General features: G+C 43.7%; 1 protein-coding gene across 4 annotated transcripts in view; it reads left to right on the top strand.

Annotated features, from left to right (window-relative positions):
* The first annotated feature begins 14,125 nt into the window (after positions 1-14,125).
* SCYL3 (SCY1 like pseudokinase 3) overlaps positions 14,126-18,118 on the top strand; it is a 43,125-nt gene continuing 39,132 nt past the window's right edge. Inside the window, exons 1-2 of one of the 4 annotated variants that reach the window (XM_042257215.2) lie at positions 14,126-14,248; positions 15,279-15,374. The gene's annotated coding sequence lies outside the window, so the exon portion shown is untranslated. Of the gene's footprint in view, positions 14,249-14,354; positions 14,551-15,278; positions 15,626-18,118 lie in introns of those variants that run through there. The other 3 variants (XM_060396079.1, XM_004013679.6, XM_042257214.2) reach the window with 3 other exon arrangements.

The raw sequence follows: 18,118 nt of genomic DNA, 5'->3' as shown, positions 1-18,118 counted from the left end.
ATGTCCATTCACCTAAGCTGCAGGTTATGTCCAAATTATATGGAGAGTAGTGATACTGTGAGCATGAAATTCCCGTGCTGGTAGATCCTGTATCAGTATCATTTATTGCAGCACATGTCGCAGATGCTGATGTTTTGGTATTACTACAATTATTATATGTAGTTCAGGCACCAGGACACAGGGACTCTGCTTCCACCTAAAGCAGCCACAGCAAAAAAGGACCAGCCTGAATACCTGCAAACACACAACTCAGTACACAGAAAACCAAACATCCTAATGGTCATCACAAATGGAGGTTGGGTTACACAACTGGTCATAAACATTGTCATTGTCCCTGAACACAAATGTAAGGCAGTAAATCAATACTGTCTATTGTTACTTTGATCAGAAGCCCTATAGAATCCTTCTACCTTGTTCCCTGGGAAAGGGTATCCTAGGAACACAGTCCTGCATGTGTGCGTGCTAAGTCACTTCAGTCATGTCCATCTCTTTGTGATCCTATGGACTTTAGCCCTCCAGGCACCTCTGTCCATGAGATTCTCCAGGCAAGAATACTGGAGTGAGTTGCTATGCCCTCCATCCAGATCTTCCCAACCCAGGGATCAAACCTGCAGCTCCTGCATTGCAGGTGGATTCTTTACTGCTGAGCCATTAGGGAAACCCCAAGAACACAATCCTAGGACCTGTTTATACTATCCAATAAACTAGGACACCAAATTAGAGTGTATTTCGTTACCTTTTACTAGTTTAGATCCCAATTTGTATGTCAGTTACTTATAAGGGTAAGTGCCGCTTCTCAGAATGTTGTCTAAACCTATCTTCCTAACACTTCCATGAAAAGAATCAGTGAAGGATGGAACGCCTATTGTCTGTTTAGGGTTCAGGTTACACCCTCTGTGTGATTTAGAAACGTCTTCCTTAACAACTGAGTGTCTACACATAACACCATTGCTTGTGATAGTTCCTTTTCCCACAGTGGTTTGTCATTAATTATCTACCCATTTTGTTTTCCTCTACTTGACTATATGGTTCATCCATTAGTTACAGCTCACCAGCCACTTGGCTTCCTGTGCTGCCTGCACTGAGATGGCCTGGAGCTAAGCATATTGTGCTGATTAGCTTAGTCCTTTGACAAGGGACTCATCAGGTGGAAGGAAGAAGCCTAACATTTAACCTAATTCCAGGTTGCCGCGGTGTTGCTCTCCTTGACCCACAAGTAGTCTTTGTGTTTCCTCTGTTAGTGCTGCCGGTGCTGCTGCTTTTTATCGGAAGCCCCACCTTTGATCTCAGGGCACAGAGCCATCCCTCAGAATAGGAGAGGACCAATGTTTGTCTTGCCACCTGCTTGTCAGTATAATAGTTTAGCCCTTTCCTTATTTTAATCAGGTCAGGATCTAGGCCATCATTCTGGATTGTTCAGAGTTTTAACTGATGGAAAGTATAATTAGAAGCTTTGCTGTTATGGCTGTAGACAGCACACCCATGAGGTCTTTGAACTCACATAGGTTCAACTAGATAGAAACTGGCTGTTTTTCTAAGGATATAAATTTGTCTATGTCCCCTGAAATTCCTTGCATCAAAATTCCACTGTTGGCCGCTGCTCTTTTCCTAACCTTTCAGGGATCATCTCAGATCCGAGATCCAAAGCCCACAGTGAGTAATACCACTAAAGAAAATGCTGGGACAGATGGAGTCAGCTATTTTTAATTGGTCTTATATCATTCAGAGTTTGATCAGAAAAACAGAGACACTCTGAGTGATATAGCATATGGAATTTATTACAGGAATTAGACTTTGTATAATTGTGGGACCAGTAGAGAAGTCTGTGAACACTGCTTCTTCTGAGTGTTGTGTGGGGTTTGAAGTTTCTGTAGGTCAGCTGAACTAACACCTGGGAATGGAACAGAGAAGATTCTGCGGTAGCAAATCTAGGCCTTAACTAAGGACTGTTCCCTGACCCCAGAGTGAAAGGAATGAGCAAACATGCCCGGCAGGATTTCAGGTTTGCTATGAACCAGCAGTTCCCACAGCTCCCCTTTTGGCCTGGGATTGTCCTTTGTGGTTGTCCCATCCTTGTCTCATCATTGCATGCTGAGTGGGAGTAGCAGGGTGGGGTGTCGAGCAACTTCTTTCAGTTCACAAATCTCTGAACCAAAAGAAGCTGTAACAGAGGAGAACCTGAAACCCACACCCAGGAGCCTCGTTCTCACCCAAATACGATTTTGATGGCCTTCACATCAAGCCAGAGCCTAAGGGTATAATGGTAGATGACTTGTGGTGGGGGCGGGGGGTGGGGGGGGAATTGAGTATATTCTGCATGTGGACAGAATATAAATAATTGTGGCCATAAGGCCATGTGTACTGGTTGATAAAAGATGTCCGTGGTATTCTTCTGCTCTCCTCATCATGAGACAGACTCTGTTTCTTCACTTCTTGAATCTGGGCTCACTTTGTATCTCGCTCTGGCCAATTCAATGTGGCAGAAATGATATGTGAGTTCTGGGGTCTGCACCTCAAGAAGGCTTATAGCTCCTACCTTTGCCCTTGTAGAATGCTCCCTGAGACCGACATGCTGTGAAAAGACAGAGAAGCCCAAACATCCCGTCTCTCTCAGCTCTGGTGACCCCAATCCTGGGGTGGTCCCAGGATCACCAATATTCTGTTACATAAGTGAGACCAGAAGAAGGACCACCCAGTCAACCAAAAACCTGAGAATGATAAACTGATGTTGTTTCAAGCCTCTAAGTTTTGGGTTGCTATGGTTGATTGTGTTTTCCAGTGATGACCTCCCCAACAGATCCCATCCAACCTGCTCATCTCACAGAGTGATAACTGGCACTCCTCCTATCTGGTAATGGAGTCCACGTCCCTTCTCCTTGAACCAGATTTTCAACCAATAGGGTTAAGCTGAAATGATGCCACATGACATCCTAGACCAAGTCATAAAAATACTTTCACTTCTGCCTTGTTTTCTGGGAACTAGCTGCCATGCTGTGAGGGGGCCCAGCCATATGGAGATGGTCCCACCTAAGGTCCCTGTAGACAGGCAGGATTAACAGCTAGATGTAAATAAGCCTTCAGAAGATTCCAGCCCTCCCCACCCTCAAACCCCCACAGAGGACACCATGGGAACCAAGATGATCTGCCCTGCCAAGCCCTGCCCAAACCCTTACAGATTTGTGAGCAAAAAGAAAAAAAGTTGCTGTTTGAAGCTACTAAATTTGTGATGATTTGTTACATAGCAATTGATAATTGATGTAAATTATATAGAGAACAATATATGTATTAAAGCCTATGCAAATGTTTCAAATTACAGGTACTAAGCCTTCTTTAAACCTTTCACTTTTGCTTCACATCTACCACCACACAAGTATAGGAAGACTGTGAGTTCATGAGTTACTACCTAAGTGAAGAAAAATCAAGAAGAATAACATATCACCCTGGAGAGCAAATACTTTAATTTGTTTCTCAGCAAAATTATCAGTTCCTACAAATCTTGATCTCTCAAGGCCATTTAGAAATAAATATTTGATGACCAGAGTTCCCACACATGGGACTTTGCAGTAAAAAGAAATACTTGTACTTGATCCTCATGACAGCTCAATATAGAAACCCTGCACTTAATTAACTTGTGAGAAGAAGTATTTTGTTTTTTTTTATTATTATTTATTTTTAATTAAAGGATAATTTAGAATATTCTGTTGGTTTCTATCACAAGTCAACATGAATCAGCCATAGATACATGCATGTCCCCTCCCTCTTGAACCTGCCTCCCACCTCCCACCCTGAGAAGAAATGTTTAGCACATACTTTATTTCCACTACTGTTTCCTGTTCCAGGAATCTTAATCTTGCTGGGTTGGTGGTTTGGGGAACTGAAGTAAGTGAATCTGGAATCTAGATGTTGGTAACCGCTACTTCAGAGCAGAATAGACACCTCTTAGGAAGTCAGCTTGCCTGGAAAATCCCATGGATGGAGGAGCCGGGAAGGCTGCAGTTCATGGGGTCGCTGAGGGTCAGACACAACAGCGACTTCACTTTCACTTTTCACTTTCGTGCATTGGAGAAGGAAATGGCAACCCACTCCAGTGTTCTTGCCTGGAGAATCCCAGGGACGGGGGAGCCTGGTGGGCTGCCGTCTATGGGGTCGCACAGAGTTGGACACGACTGAAGCGACTTAGCAGCAGCAGCAGCAGCAGCAGCCACAGCAGGAAGTCAGCTCTTTTTCCTCCTTATCCACAATTTACCGGTGTCTCAAGTCTGCTTGAGCTGCACTGTCATCAGCACTGGGCTAAGGCATGACTGTGAAGTTGAACCTCACAGAGCACAGATGTTATTGTTTGTACCAGATGGGATGTGAAGCTGCCCATTAAGGTCTAGACTCCAGGAGGGCAAGTTAAGGAAGAGCTGAAACTTCTCAGTGATCTTAACTTTCACAGCTCATTGATTTCCAATTCTGGGCTGAAGGAATCCATCTTAATTTTGTGATTTTGGAAAGGAGACCCATGTTTTTGGAGAGGGAGCTCAAACCTGCACACAAATCAGAAATGCAGTGAAATACTTTGAAAATAGAAGCGAAACCTATCAATCTTACCTCATTGAAGTTAAGTCTGACTACTTGTTTGGTTTTTTAACATTCCTAATGTTGTCTTTATGACTAACCCCACTTAATTTTTCTTACACTTGCCTTTTAGTAACATAGAATATGACACAAGGCACCAGTTAATTCAGAGTTCACTTTTGTTACAAATGCTGAACAACAACTTGATAAAGATGATATCCGTGGTCCTTCACGTTCACACACATTACATGGGCTTTTTTATTGATAACTGAGTCTTCTCCAGCACCACAATTTGAAAGCATCAGTTCTCCAGCACTCGGCCTTCTTTATGGTCCAGCTCTCACATCTGTACATGGCTACTGGAAAAAACCATAGCTTTAACTACATGGACTTTTGTTGGCAAAGTGATATCTCTTCTTTTTAATATGCTGTCTAGGTTTGTCAGAGCTTTCCTTCCAAAGAGCAAGCGTGTTTTAATTTCACAGTTGCAGTCACCATCCATAGTGATTTGGGAGGGAGCCCAAGAAAATAAAATCTGTCACTGCTTCCATTTTTTCCCTTTCTATTTGCCGTGAAGTGATGGGACCAGATGCCATGATCTTGTTTTTTTTTTTTTTTCTAATGTTGAGTTTTAAGCCAGCTTTTTCACTCTCTTCTTTCACCCTCAGCAAGAGGCTCTTTAGTTCCTCTACAATTTTGGGCAAAATCATTTAACACAAAGCCTATTTCATAAAGTGTTGAATATATCATGTAATTTATTGAATACTGTACTGAAAGTGAAAAAGAATGGCTGTCTGGGTGCAGAATGGTTGTGTGGCTGATGGAGAGCTGTGGCTGCTGCCATTGCTCAGCATCATGACAGGGTATTACACCACACATCACTAGCCCAGGAAAAGCTCAGATTCAAAGTAACAATTTCTGCTTAATGCATATTGCCCTAGTACCACCATGAAGTTGAAAAATTGTAAGTCAAACCACTGGAAGTCAGAGACAGTCTGTACTTTATTCCTTTCTATGGTCAAATAATATTCCATCCTATGGATAGACCCATTTTCTTGATCCATTCATCATTCCAGTCCCTCTTTGGGCAGCAATAAAATGCTCAGAATGAAAAGTAAATTTCCGAATGCACACATCCACTTGAGCAAACGTGTTTACTACGATGGGGAGCAGAGCACCAGTGAGTCAGCACTGAGACCTGACCAGACTCACACCTCAGCCCTGCTTTTGTTCTGAGCTTAATCTCATGGCATGTCCTGTTTCGGTTAATCTCTCCCAAAACCCTCTTACTGTGATCACATTTTTATTGTACTCCCTAACTTCCCTTCCTTGATCTGATTTCCGGTTATGAATATGACCTGTTTATTTGGTTCAGGGTTACTCTGATTTCAGCACATCCCTACCTGATTCTTTTAGCATTTTCTTGCTTTCTTATTTTCTAGAGAAGGTAAGAAAGGCAAATAAACCCTTGCTCTTCCCCTCCTGTCTCTTATCAAAGTGATGGGAAGTAGCAGTGGTACCATTCCCGGCACTCTTATGACACAGGCATCTTTCCTGTCCACTTGTTTGAACACACTGGTGTGGTCTTTCCTGCCCAGAATGTCTCTGGTCGGAAGACTTCATGCCTCATGGACTTGATTTGCTCCATACAGTGGGAAAAAAAAGTAAATAAAGAAGTAGAAGTTGGAACAGAAAAGTAGATGAAAGAATACAAAGGATTGGTGAGAGAACAGCTGCCAGGAGTAAAAGAAAACATACTTTTTAATAAACTTTAGTAACAATAGTGAGGACAAAAGCTTGCAAAATCTAAAATCCTTAGGATGATTTGTTTATTAAAGTGTTTTCTAACCATTGGACAGACTTTTCACAGAATCCCTTTGTCCTAACTGATTGTGAAAGTGTTACCTGCTCAGTCGTGTCCAACTCTTTGCAACCCCATAGACTGTAGCCTGCCAGGCTCCTCTGTCCATGGATTTCTCCAGGCAAGAATACTGGAGTAACTTATATTACCATATGTAAAATAGATAGCCAATGGGAATTTGCTGTTCTGTCTCAGGGTACTCAAACAAGGGCTCTGTATCAACCTAGAGAGATGCAATAAGGAAGGAGATTCAAGAGGGAGAGAACATATGTGCACCTATGGCCAATTCATGTTGATGTTTGACTGAAAGCAACAAAATTCTGTAAAGCAGTTATCCTTCAATTAAAAAAGAAAGAAAGAAAGAACACTGAAGTGGGTTGCCATTTCCTTCTTCAGGGCATCATCCTGACCCAGGGATCAAACCCAGGTCCCCTGCAATGCAGGCAGATTCTTTAGCATCCGAGCCACCAGGGAAGCTATTTGTCCTAACAAACCTGCTTCTTCCTCCTTGATTTTGAACTTAGACTCGGGTGGATGTTTGCAAGGAGGAGGGGTATAACTCAGGAGACAAGGCAGCCCTGAGATTCTTAGGGGAAGACTCATGGAGTGCTACGGAGAGGAATGGGGACTTTCTGTTTTAAAGGTAACAGAGCAAATAGTTTTTAACTTGAGCTAGAAACACAGCTTTGGAGAGAACTGAGAAACTAGCAGAGAATCATGTGTTACTATTTCTCACCTGAAGTATGTGACAGTAACTTAGCACTTTGTCAGGAAATGTGCGCATGCTGCATCCCTTCATCTTTCCTGTCAGATGCTTCACAGCTGCTCTTTCAGGTTCACGCCAAGATTGTTACCACATAATAAAGAACTATCAGCACAGCTCAGCTAGTAAAGAATCCACCTGCAATGCAAGTGTTGGATTCTTGGGGCTGGAAGACCCCAGGAGAAGGGATAGGCTACCCACTTCAGTATTCTTGGGCTTCCATGGTGCCTCAGACGGTAAAGAATCTGCCTGCAGTGAGGGAACGCCGGGTTTGATCCCTGGGTTGGGAAGATCTCCTGGAAGAGGGCATGGTAACCCACTCCAGTATTCCTTCTTGGAGAATCCCCATGGACAGAGGAGCCCAGCAGGCTACAATCCATGGGGTCAGAAAGAGTCGGACTTGACTGAGCGGCTAAGCACAGCACAGAGCACTGTTTTATTAGCTGTAAGACCACAAGAGCTTCCAATCTAAGTTTACATTTCAGTTCCTTATTCCTTTATTAAGTTATCTTTAAAATTACAAAAGTAGTCTATGCTTAGTGAATCACATAAAGTGTTACTCACTCAGTCGTGTCTGGCTATAGCCCACCAGGCTCCTTTGTCCATGGGATTCTCCAGGAAAGAATAGTGGAGTGGGTTGCTATTTTCTTCTCCAGGGATCTTCCTGACCCAGGGATCAAACCTTGGTCTCCTGCATTACAGGCAGATGCTTTACCATCTGAACGAACAGGGAAGCCCAGTGTATCACATACAGCACACAATGGTCAGGTATATCATGAAAAAAATAATAGTGACTGTTAACAGACTAGTGTCTGTTAACTAGTGCCTGCATAGTTACTGTTAACAGACTAGTGTCCAACTTTCCTTTCACCATTCATCCGTAAATGCTTGTTGACAACCTACAATGAACGTTAGATCAATAAACAAAGCAAAGATTATTTCCCTTGTAGAACTCATATTACAGCAGAGGAGAAAGAGATCATTAAAATATAATTGTTTAAAAAGATAGGATGGGGTCTCTCAGGTAAATGAATCAGAGGTTAGGGCTTTGCATCCCAAAGGCCATGGAAAAGCAAGGGTTCAAAGGTGAAAGGGTTTGAACCTTTGGGTTCAGACCCAAAGGTTGAACCGAGGGTTCAATGACAACTTTGGTGAATAAAGCCAGGCCCCCTGGGGTCTGGACCAGCCACAGAACAGCAGTAACAAGATGTAACAATAATGAAATATTTGGCACGTGGTAGCCCTCAACATGGTTTACCTAGTCTGACCCTCACAGACACAGATAGGTACTACTTTAATCTCTGTTTTGCAGCTGAGAACACAGAGGTTGAGTAAAATGAATTTCCCCAAGAATACTACAGACAGTGAGCAGCAAACGTGTACCCAAACCGAGTTCTGCTAACTTTCAGTTCAGTTCAGTTCAGTCGCTCAGTCGTGTCCAACTCTTTGCGACCCCATGAATCACAGCACGCCAGGCCTTCCTGTCCATCACCAACTCCCGGAGCTCATTCAGACTCACGTCCATTGAGTCAGTGATGCCATCCATCCATCCATCTCATCCTCTGTCGTCCCCTTCTCCTCCTGCCCCCAACCCCTCCCAGCATCAGAGTCTTTTCCAATGAGTCAACTCTTCACATGAGGTGGCCAAAGTACTGGAGTTTCAGCTTCAGCATCAGTCCTTCCAATGAACACCCAGGACTGGTCTCCTTTAGAATGGACTGGTTGGATCTCCTTGCAGTCCAAGGGACTCTCAAGAGTCTTCTCCAACACCACAGTTCAAAAGCATCAATTCTTGGGACCTGCCATATTGGAAGGAAATATACGATGAAGTTGAAAATAGTCTTGAAGCAAAATAGGGAAATAGCTAGAAGGGCTCTGGTCAGAAAGTGATGCTGTGATTTTGAAAACAATGCACAGTGACGACTGTAGGGCGTGATGTGAGAAAGGCTTGCATATTTCCCAGACGCAGCTCTGAAGGGGGGCCACAGGTGATCATGCATACTAGACTCTAGTGTCTGGTCCTCAGTTTTGCTGGATTGAAATGGACAGTTTGGACACCATCATCAGAGATTATTTACATTTGTTATATCTCTATGGGGGTTTCTTACGTGGCACAATGGTAAAGAATTCACCTGTCAATGCAGGAGACACAAGAGAGGCAGTTTCAATCCCTGGGTCGGGAAGATCACCAGAGAAGGAGATAGCAATCCACTCCAGTATTCTTGCCTGTAAAGTTCCATGGACGGGGAAGCCTGGTGTGCTACAGTCCACGGCGTCGCAGAGTCAGAAAGGACTGAGTGATTAAAAAACAAACAACAAACAAACAATCTTTTCCCAACTCTGCGCTCAGTAATGTCATATTGGTACCATATTGGTACCATGGTGGGAGTATTTACACTACAGAATTCAGCAAATGCTGCAAATCAGGGCTTTGTGTAACATTTTGCTGAGTGTCTAGACTTAATGAAGTGATGAAGAATGTTAATAACAATACAAATTAAATTTAAAAGTCCCTCTTGACTGTAGATGTTACATTGTGATAGCAATAAGAATTGAGAAAATATTTTACTGTTAAAAGCTATATTGGATTCAGCACAGAAGATAACTCATATCATTAATTAATGAGTGAAGTTCCAACATATGTCTTTGTTGTTTTGTTTGCATTTTAACTGTTACTATAAATGAAAATAGTAACCTCCATTCATATCAGAACTACACTCATTCACCAACTGCAGCCATAGGTTAACCGTGAACACAAGAGTACCGCAAAACTCAATGAAAGCATATTGTGAGAATTGATTGGCCATGTGGAATCTACAATAGAGAATATTATGTGTTTTATTATTACATTTGTAAATTGTGTGCTGTGTATCTTTGATATAATAAACTTTATAAGCTGTTAACCATTTACCAGCACAGCACTGAATAGTGGAGAAAGAATCTTACACAGAGAGGCAGTAGTCTCTAAATTCATTTGTTCAGATACTGTCTTGTGCTATAGCTGTTTTATTCTTTCTTTTTTCTTTGTTAATGTATTAAGTGTAACTGAATCATACAATATGTCAGGATATTTGCAACCTATGAGAACATGACATCCACTTTATTATCTCGTCTGGAACTTTCCAGTGACTCTTCAAAGCTTTATCAGCCGATTTCACAGTTCCACTGGGATATCTAACAGGTTCTGTGAACTTGTTATGGTTTCACCATGCACCCAATTGCTAGAACCAAACCCAAGGCAGCAACCTTGATCCCTTACTTCACTTCCTCTTACCAGCAGATACCATTAACTCTGTGTATTAGTGGGCTTACACCACCAAACAAAATGCCATAGGTGCAGGGGCTTCACCACCAGACATTTACATCCACGGTCGCAGTTCTAGTGAGAGCGCTCTTCCTGGCTTGCAGACTATTGCCGCTCACCCTGTCCTAACATGGCAGAGACGGAGAGAGAGGGTAAGCCCTCTGGTGTCTCTTCTTATAAAGGCACTAACCCCATTATGAGGATCGCACCCCCATAACCTCATCTAACCCAAACTATTGGCCAAAGGCCCAATCCCCATTTGGGTTAGGACTTCAATCCGTGAACTAGGGTTTAGGATTTCGACATCTAGATGTGATGGTGGGTGGGGGTGGCAGTACACCATTCATTCCACAGCCCTCTACTGCATAATATATTTCTGACCACTTAACTCCATCTCTGTTCCTTGTGCTCTAGCCCAAGTCACTATTATTCCCCGCACAGACTATTGTTAAAGTTGCCTACGCTGTCTCTTTGTTGCCCTTTTCTCTTCTTATGATGGTTCTCCACATAATTGCCAGTGTGTTTTTAAAACTGTAGACTGAATCGTTACTTTCTTGCATAGAATCCTCAGTTCAGTTCAGTTCAGTTCAGTCACTCCATCATGCCCGACTCTTTGCGACCCCATGAATCGAAGCACGCCAGGCCCTCTTCTTATTCCTTAAACACTTCAATTTAGCTCTTGCTTTGGGAACTCTTCCACTGCTGTGTCTGTGCCAGGAATGGTTTACACACTAATCTTCACATAATTGTCATTCAGTGTTCAGATCAAATATCACCTTTACAAAGAGGTCCTCTTTGGAGGGCATGTCCTGTATCCGTACCCCTCCCTGTCCCCCACCCACCCACCACCACCTGTTACTCTCTATCACATTAGGGGGGCAGTATTGCATGGTGGTTAAGAAAATGAAATCTGTAGGCAAACTACTCAATGCTGTTACCACTGTGTGACTTTGGTCGAGTTACCTAAGCTCTCTGCACATAAGGTTCCTCGTGGGAGTTTCCTCATGGGTAAAATAGGATTGATGTACAGCTTCGATGAATTAACACTAAACAGTAACAGTAAATACTCAACATATGTTAGCTGCTATTATTATTTACCTTGTTTCATTTTTTTCAGAGGATTTACCATTATTCAATTATATGCTTATTGTCTCTCTCTCCCCTTATCCCCACCCCATCCCACACCTCCCTTCCAGGATGTGAGGTCTGTAGAAACAGGAAATTTATCTTCTTTTATTTGCCAGGATGTTTCCCCAGTCTCTAGAGCAGAGGTTGGCATATAGTGAGCACTTATAAAGTATATGTTGGCTAACTAAATGAACAAAGAGCAACTGTCAGAAAAGCAAGAGAGTAACCAGAGAATCGTAGAGTCATGTGGCTCATACCCAGCTTTACACACAGTAGTTTGAAACTTATTTGTTGGTGGTGGGGCAGGCACTTCAAAAACAAAAGTAACATTCCTAGCACCATCACCTCAATCACTTAAAAAGTTTAATTTGGGCCCCCTCAGAGAACACACTTTCCTGTAATGACTGTTATCTTCTTTTCTCACTGGTTAGCACAGTTCATGGCTCAGGAAGGTGTGTCTTAAATATCTATGGGATACACATAGTTTGTAACATAAGCTTGTAAGTTCTTTAACATTTGTGTAGTGTTTACAGTTTACAAAGCAGGCCAGTATTCCTTACAACATGGGTGCACAGTGTCTGTGGTTGACTTTAAATTTCTTCTGGACAGTGTAATATTCTTTGTGGTTATTTGGTTTAACCTATGCCCTAGAAGCGGCAAGCATTCTAATAACTATGAATCCGCACTCCAGAAATAGTTAGCTAGCATCATACCAGAAAGGCCACATTCCAGAGATGGAGTTACGAATAATTTAGTCACCTTGATCTCTGATAACACTGGATATTTTGCGAATTATCATAGTGAATGCCAGAAATAGCTTTTTACCAGAAAAAAATAACAGCTTAATAATTTTCATGATGAATACTAGAGATGAAATCTCAAAAGAATGCTCTCCATCCCTGATAAATCAGGGTTTAAAAATTCTAGTCCTCAACCTTTGCAGATGCCATCTGAGGCTTCATCCCTGTTGGTTCTTGCTTTCCCACTCATCTGCAAGATTTTCGGTTGCCCGATGCTGACAGTGGAATCCTGCCTCCGCAGCCCTGTGGGTCTGTTTCTCAACTTGTCAGTACAAGCTGGTGGCCAAACCTAACTACAACTGCACCCTCCAATAGTGTGATCACACTACCTACATGTGAATTTTGAGCATTTATATATGGCTAAACTGTAAAAGATAGATATCAGATTTTGAAGACAGCACAAAAAATGTAAAGTATCTCATTAATAATTTTTTATATTGGGTGCATGTTTAAATCACAGTCTTCTGGCTATGTAACCCATGCCGCTGAAGTGGGAAGTCAGAGCCTTAATCACTGGACTGCCAGGAAAGCCCCTCTTTTTACTATTTCAGATGTGGCTTCTGGAAAACTTAAAAATACATTTGTGGCTCAAATTCTATTTTTATAGGGCAGTGCTGACCTAGGACGGACAGCAACACTTTCAACCAGCTAAGAAGACAATTAAATACTAACTGTGCCTACTTTCTAATAAATATTCATTTCTGAACAAGGGACAAAATTTGGTTTGATATTTGCTTTCACTCACTTAATCTGGTGAAGTAACTGTAGGGTCCTTATCCAAACTGTAATAAGCCAGAAAGAATTTAAAACTTTTAGGTGATTGAATGATTTATGTCAACTGTGAGGTTGTAAAAGTATTACATAGAAGCGATGACTAAGATCATGTGTAAGATACTAGAGAAAATATACTGGGTTTGAGTCAACTAGTTCCAAAAATATCACGTTTACTCACTTTATTTTCACAAGATCCTATTAAGTAGAAACTATCAGTATTAATAATGTGTGTATGCGCGCAAGCCCAGTCGTGTCCGATTCCATCTGATCCCATTGGCCACGGATTTTCCAGGCAAGAATACTGGAGTGGGTTGCCGTTTCCTTCTCCTAGGGATCTTCCTGACCCAGGGACCCACAAACACTATTAATAATCCCAATTTCACTCCCCGCTGATTTAAGCGTAACTTCAGATTCTCTATCTGAAAGGGCTTCAACTAGAATCACTTCCACCTCTGCCAGCTTTAACCAGGGATTGTTAGGACTTCGGCCCACGCAGCACAGCCAATCAGAGCTGCGGGGTTAGCCACGTCACTCTCCTAAAAGTCCTCACCAATTTCCAGATATGCCTCTTCTCCGTCCCGCCCCTTTTCTAATTGTTAGAGGCCACCAGCGGCCATTTTTGATTCGGGCGGAAATCCAGTTAAGACGTGCAGATAAAAGGCTGAAAATTAAAATCAAGGCTGACTTTCACGTTTAAGTCAGAGTACAAGAGAAGAGACATCTTCACAGACCAGCTAGGAGACTAGGGGCAGAGAGTGAGCCGTGGGCCCGCACTGGCGCCCACACTCAAGATGGCACTGGCCTGAGAAACACCTGCGCGGCCGCTCTATCTCGGTTCCGGGTACTCTCGCCCTCGTGGTGGCGTTGGAGGGCTGAAGGCCGGCATTCTTTCCGGCTTCCGGACCCGTCTCTATGGTGCCGGAGAGACCAGACTCAGAAGATTGTGGGTGTAGTGGCCAGAGCGTCACGGGGGAGGCGAGGGTGGTTGGTGTCAACACGGGGCGAAGAGGGGACCGGAGCTAAGACCCTTGGCCGCCTCCCCCACCGCCCATCCGCAGGTAACAGGGAGCCGCCGGCTGCGTCCTGCGTCAGTGCGGGCCTGGGCCGCTGGAGAGGGGGCCGGCCCGGGCCGGGAGCGAGGCGGGGGGCGCGCGCCCCGCTCGCGGGTCCGCGCTTGGGGCCCGCGCGGGGGCGAGCTCGGCGCGGCATCGCTGCCGGTTGATCGCTGCTTGCCGCCTCCGCGCAGCCTCTCTGTGCTCAATGCCGGGGCCCCTGCCAATCTGGGCGTCGCGGACGACCCCCGCCCGGTGGGGCGCTGGAAGGGAGCCGCTGAGCCCGGCCTCGCGGGCAGGTGCGGAAGGTGAGCGGCCAGCGAAGCGGAATCGCCGCCCCGGCCTCTAAGCGAGCCCGAGGAGTCGCGGTCAGATCCCCGCGGACCTCCAGCCTCCGCTCCCGGGCTGGCCCCCGGAAGGGCGAATGTGCGCGGCGGGGCGGGAAGGTGCCGGGCGCTTGGGGCCGAGCCGCGGGAGCCTGGGTTCGCGCCCGCCCTGGGATGCTGCCTTCATTCTCGATCGGAAACCGGTGCGGGGCCCCAGAGGCCCCGCTGGCTCCTGTCTCTGGGTAGTGCATTTTGTTTAGAATAAAGGTGAAACATACATAGGAAACCGTACGAATACTCAGTTGGGTCTTGAATTTTGGAATCCCTGTTACTGTTGTTTTTAAGAACCCGTGCGCATACCCCCAAAACATCCCGTGCCTTAGCTGAAATCACACTTAGTTCTTGAGGTACGCAAAGGCTTCATTATATATTGCTGGACTGAGTTCGTTATAGGGAATGTATACGTGAAACAGATCAAAGCGAAGGGCCTCAAGTAATATTATCACCAGATAACAAAATACCCATCGATACCAGATGTCCTTTGAACTCTTAGTGTAAAACCTTATCGTTGGAACTTCCAGTCTGAGGGAGCTAAAATCACGATCATCCCAATTACTTGAGAAGGAGAGCGAGTTCCCTAAAGAACACTCATTTCTTAGTTTAGTGTATGAGTTGCCCAGTAACATAGACAAGGACTTTTAATCCCACAGGTGGCCTAGAAACCTGATGTGCTGCCCAAGGAAGTAAAAGGATGAAGGAAGATAGGTGAACAGCATTTTAAAGAGAAGACGATGATACCTATACAAGTCAGAAACTACCCAATATTTTATTTTAGTGTCTGTGTGCGCGCGTAGGAGATCAAACGTGTCCAAGTCTGCGACCCCATCGACTAGCCCACCAGGCTCCTTTGACCATGGAATTTTCCAGAGAAGAATACTGGAGCTTGGAAATGGGTTGACATCTCCTTCTCCAGGGGATCTTGCCGACCCAGAGATGGAGTCTGTGTCTCTCGGTCTCCTGCTTTGGCAAGCGAGTTCTTTACCAGCGGAGCCACCAGGTGGTAAATTCTGAAAAATACCTACGCTAATAGAATATCTTTTTCTACCTTTTTGTGACTTTATCATTTCAAAGTTAAATGATTGGGTGCTTTCCCCTTTACTCTTCAAAACAAAAAAGAGCATTTTGGAAGTCCAGGTGTTCTTGTTTACCAGTATTACATTTCAGTAACTCCTTTTTGGCTGAATTGTCATTCTTAAGGCATTTTTTTATAGCAAGTTTTTGTGCCTCTTAGGATACAGAATTGTGAAGCTACAAATTAAGAATTACTGCTTATAAGACATATACAAATTGCAGTCAACAGCGCATCTTTTTATTTCCCTCCTGATATTTATTTCTCAATAGGGCCTACCTGGTAGCTCAGACCGTATTTAATCTTCCTGCAGTGCAGGAGACCGGGTTCTATCCCTGCGTTGGGAAGATCCCCTGGAGAAGGAAATGGCAACCCACTCCAGTATTCTGCCTGGAGAATTCTATGGACAAAGGAACTTGGTGGGCTAAGTCCATGGGCTGGCAAAGAGACACCACTGAGCGATCAACACTAACTAACTAATGAAGTTTTTATTGAAAGTAGGCTGTAATCCAGCTACTGTAAGCACTGCAGAGTGGTATCAGTAGACTGCTGTCAACATTAATCATGCTTTCAAACTAAGAAAATGTCATCCTTTTGAGTTCTCACAAGGAAGGGGTTCATTCCTTTATATTTTCAGGTGGTTTTTCTTTAGGTCATGGACCCACATAAAACCCAGTTTTAACATCTTCCTAGAGCGGTACTTCATGACCTGTGGTTGGTTGGGTCCCCTTTGTTGGTTGAATGCACAGATGTGTGACTGCAGATATGGAGGGTTAGCTGTAAAGTTATTCTCAGGTTTTTGACCAAGAGGGTATGGGTGCCCCTAATTTCCTGTGATTTTAAAGCGTCAGCTCTTGTTGAGATACTTTTTAATACTATTTCTTGTTGTCATTTGGGGTATTTTTTGTTTGTTTGGGGTTTGTTTGTTTTTTTGCCTCTATCGTTCTTCAGTTCAGTTCAGTCGCTCAGTCATGTCCGACTCTTTGTGACCCCATGAATCACAGCACGCCAGGCCTCCCTGTCCATCACCAACTCCCGGAGTTCACTCAAACTCATGTCCATCAAGTCGGTGATGCCATCCAGCCATCTCATCCTCTGTCATCCCCTTCTCCTCCTGCCCCCAGTCCCTCCCAGCATCAGGGTCTTTTCCAATGAGTCAACTCTTCGCATGAGGTGGCCAAAGTATTGGAGTTTCATGGGTAGGTAGGAGCTCAGTGGATTTGTTACAAAGCTAGCTTAGTTCTTATCCTCAGAAACATTCTTGGGTTTAAAAAAAACATCAATTTTAGATAACTTTAGCCCTTATACATGTTATAATCCTTATTCAGGTTTATATGTAGGTCTGTAGCCCTTTGAAACTCTTTGGTTTTAAGCAGTATTACATACTCTGATAACCTAGTAAGTGTTGAATGGAACTTTACCAAAGTGGGGCAAAAAAATCCCAAGTAGAGGGTCTATGTATAATGATTCTTGGGTTTATATTTACCCAAAGGATGAAGATTTTAAAGTAAATTTTTTAAAGATCCACCTAGAATTTTTGGCTGTTACTTAGAGCTCACAACTTGCTTCCCACGCTGCCAGAGTTAGTAAGAACTCTTTTTATCTTGTATTTTTCAAGTTATGGTAAAGCCAGAACTAAAAACTGACTGCTGTAAACTTTTCAGACATGTGTTGTTTGGCCTATACAGGTTTAAAAATGTTGGAGCCAATGTTGAAAAAATATGGAAATTTCCACATAAATATTCAGGCTTTGGGCTCTTTATGGGTAAATCGTGTGACCTGGCAGTTCTGAAGTGGTGGTTCTGGTTGGAACCTTCTGATGGTGGCTCCCTTCATAGTGTAAACCCAGTCACAGTAGGTGCCTGTGTGCACAGTAAGCCCTTTGCTACTCCACCAATACTGCTGAACCTCTGTGTATTGCCTGTTGTAACCATATGAGTGGTTACAACATTTGTATCCTGGAAAGATATGCTCTTATTGTGGAACAGTTGGGAGGTGCTGGCAAATGTGTCTGTGTTTGTGACAAACATAGAATGTGAATTCACATACACTCACATTCGTGTATGTGAATCACCCATGATCTGACATCCACAACAAACCTGTTAATACTTAACACATCTTTCAAATGTGTGTGTGTGTGTAGCTATAGCAGTAGAGCACTCATCGCTATAATCATAATCAAGGTATACTGAATATATCCATTCCCCCCAAAGTTTCCTTATACCCCGTCGTATTCCTGTCCTCTCCCATGGTTCCTCTAACTCATCTCACCCCAGGCAACCACTTACCTGTTTTCTGTCCTTAAAGGAAAGTTTGCATTTCCTAGAATCTCACGTCTTTTTAATGTCTGGGATTATACAGTTTTGCTTTTCCCCCCTTTTTAGCATACTTTGGAGAGCAGTCATGGGATTGTATTTTTTC

This window comes from Ovis aries, chromosome 12 (assembly GCF_016772045.2).
Source record: "Ovis aries strain OAR_USU_Benz2616 breed Rambouillet chromosome 12, ARS-UI_Ramb_v3.0, whole genome shotgun sequence".
NCBI classification, from domain to species: Eukaryota; Metazoa; Chordata; class Mammalia; order Artiodactyla; family Bovidae; genus Ovis; species Ovis aries.
Note: the sequence above shows the minus strand (reverse complement) of the source record. Positions and strands in the feature narration are given on the sequence as shown.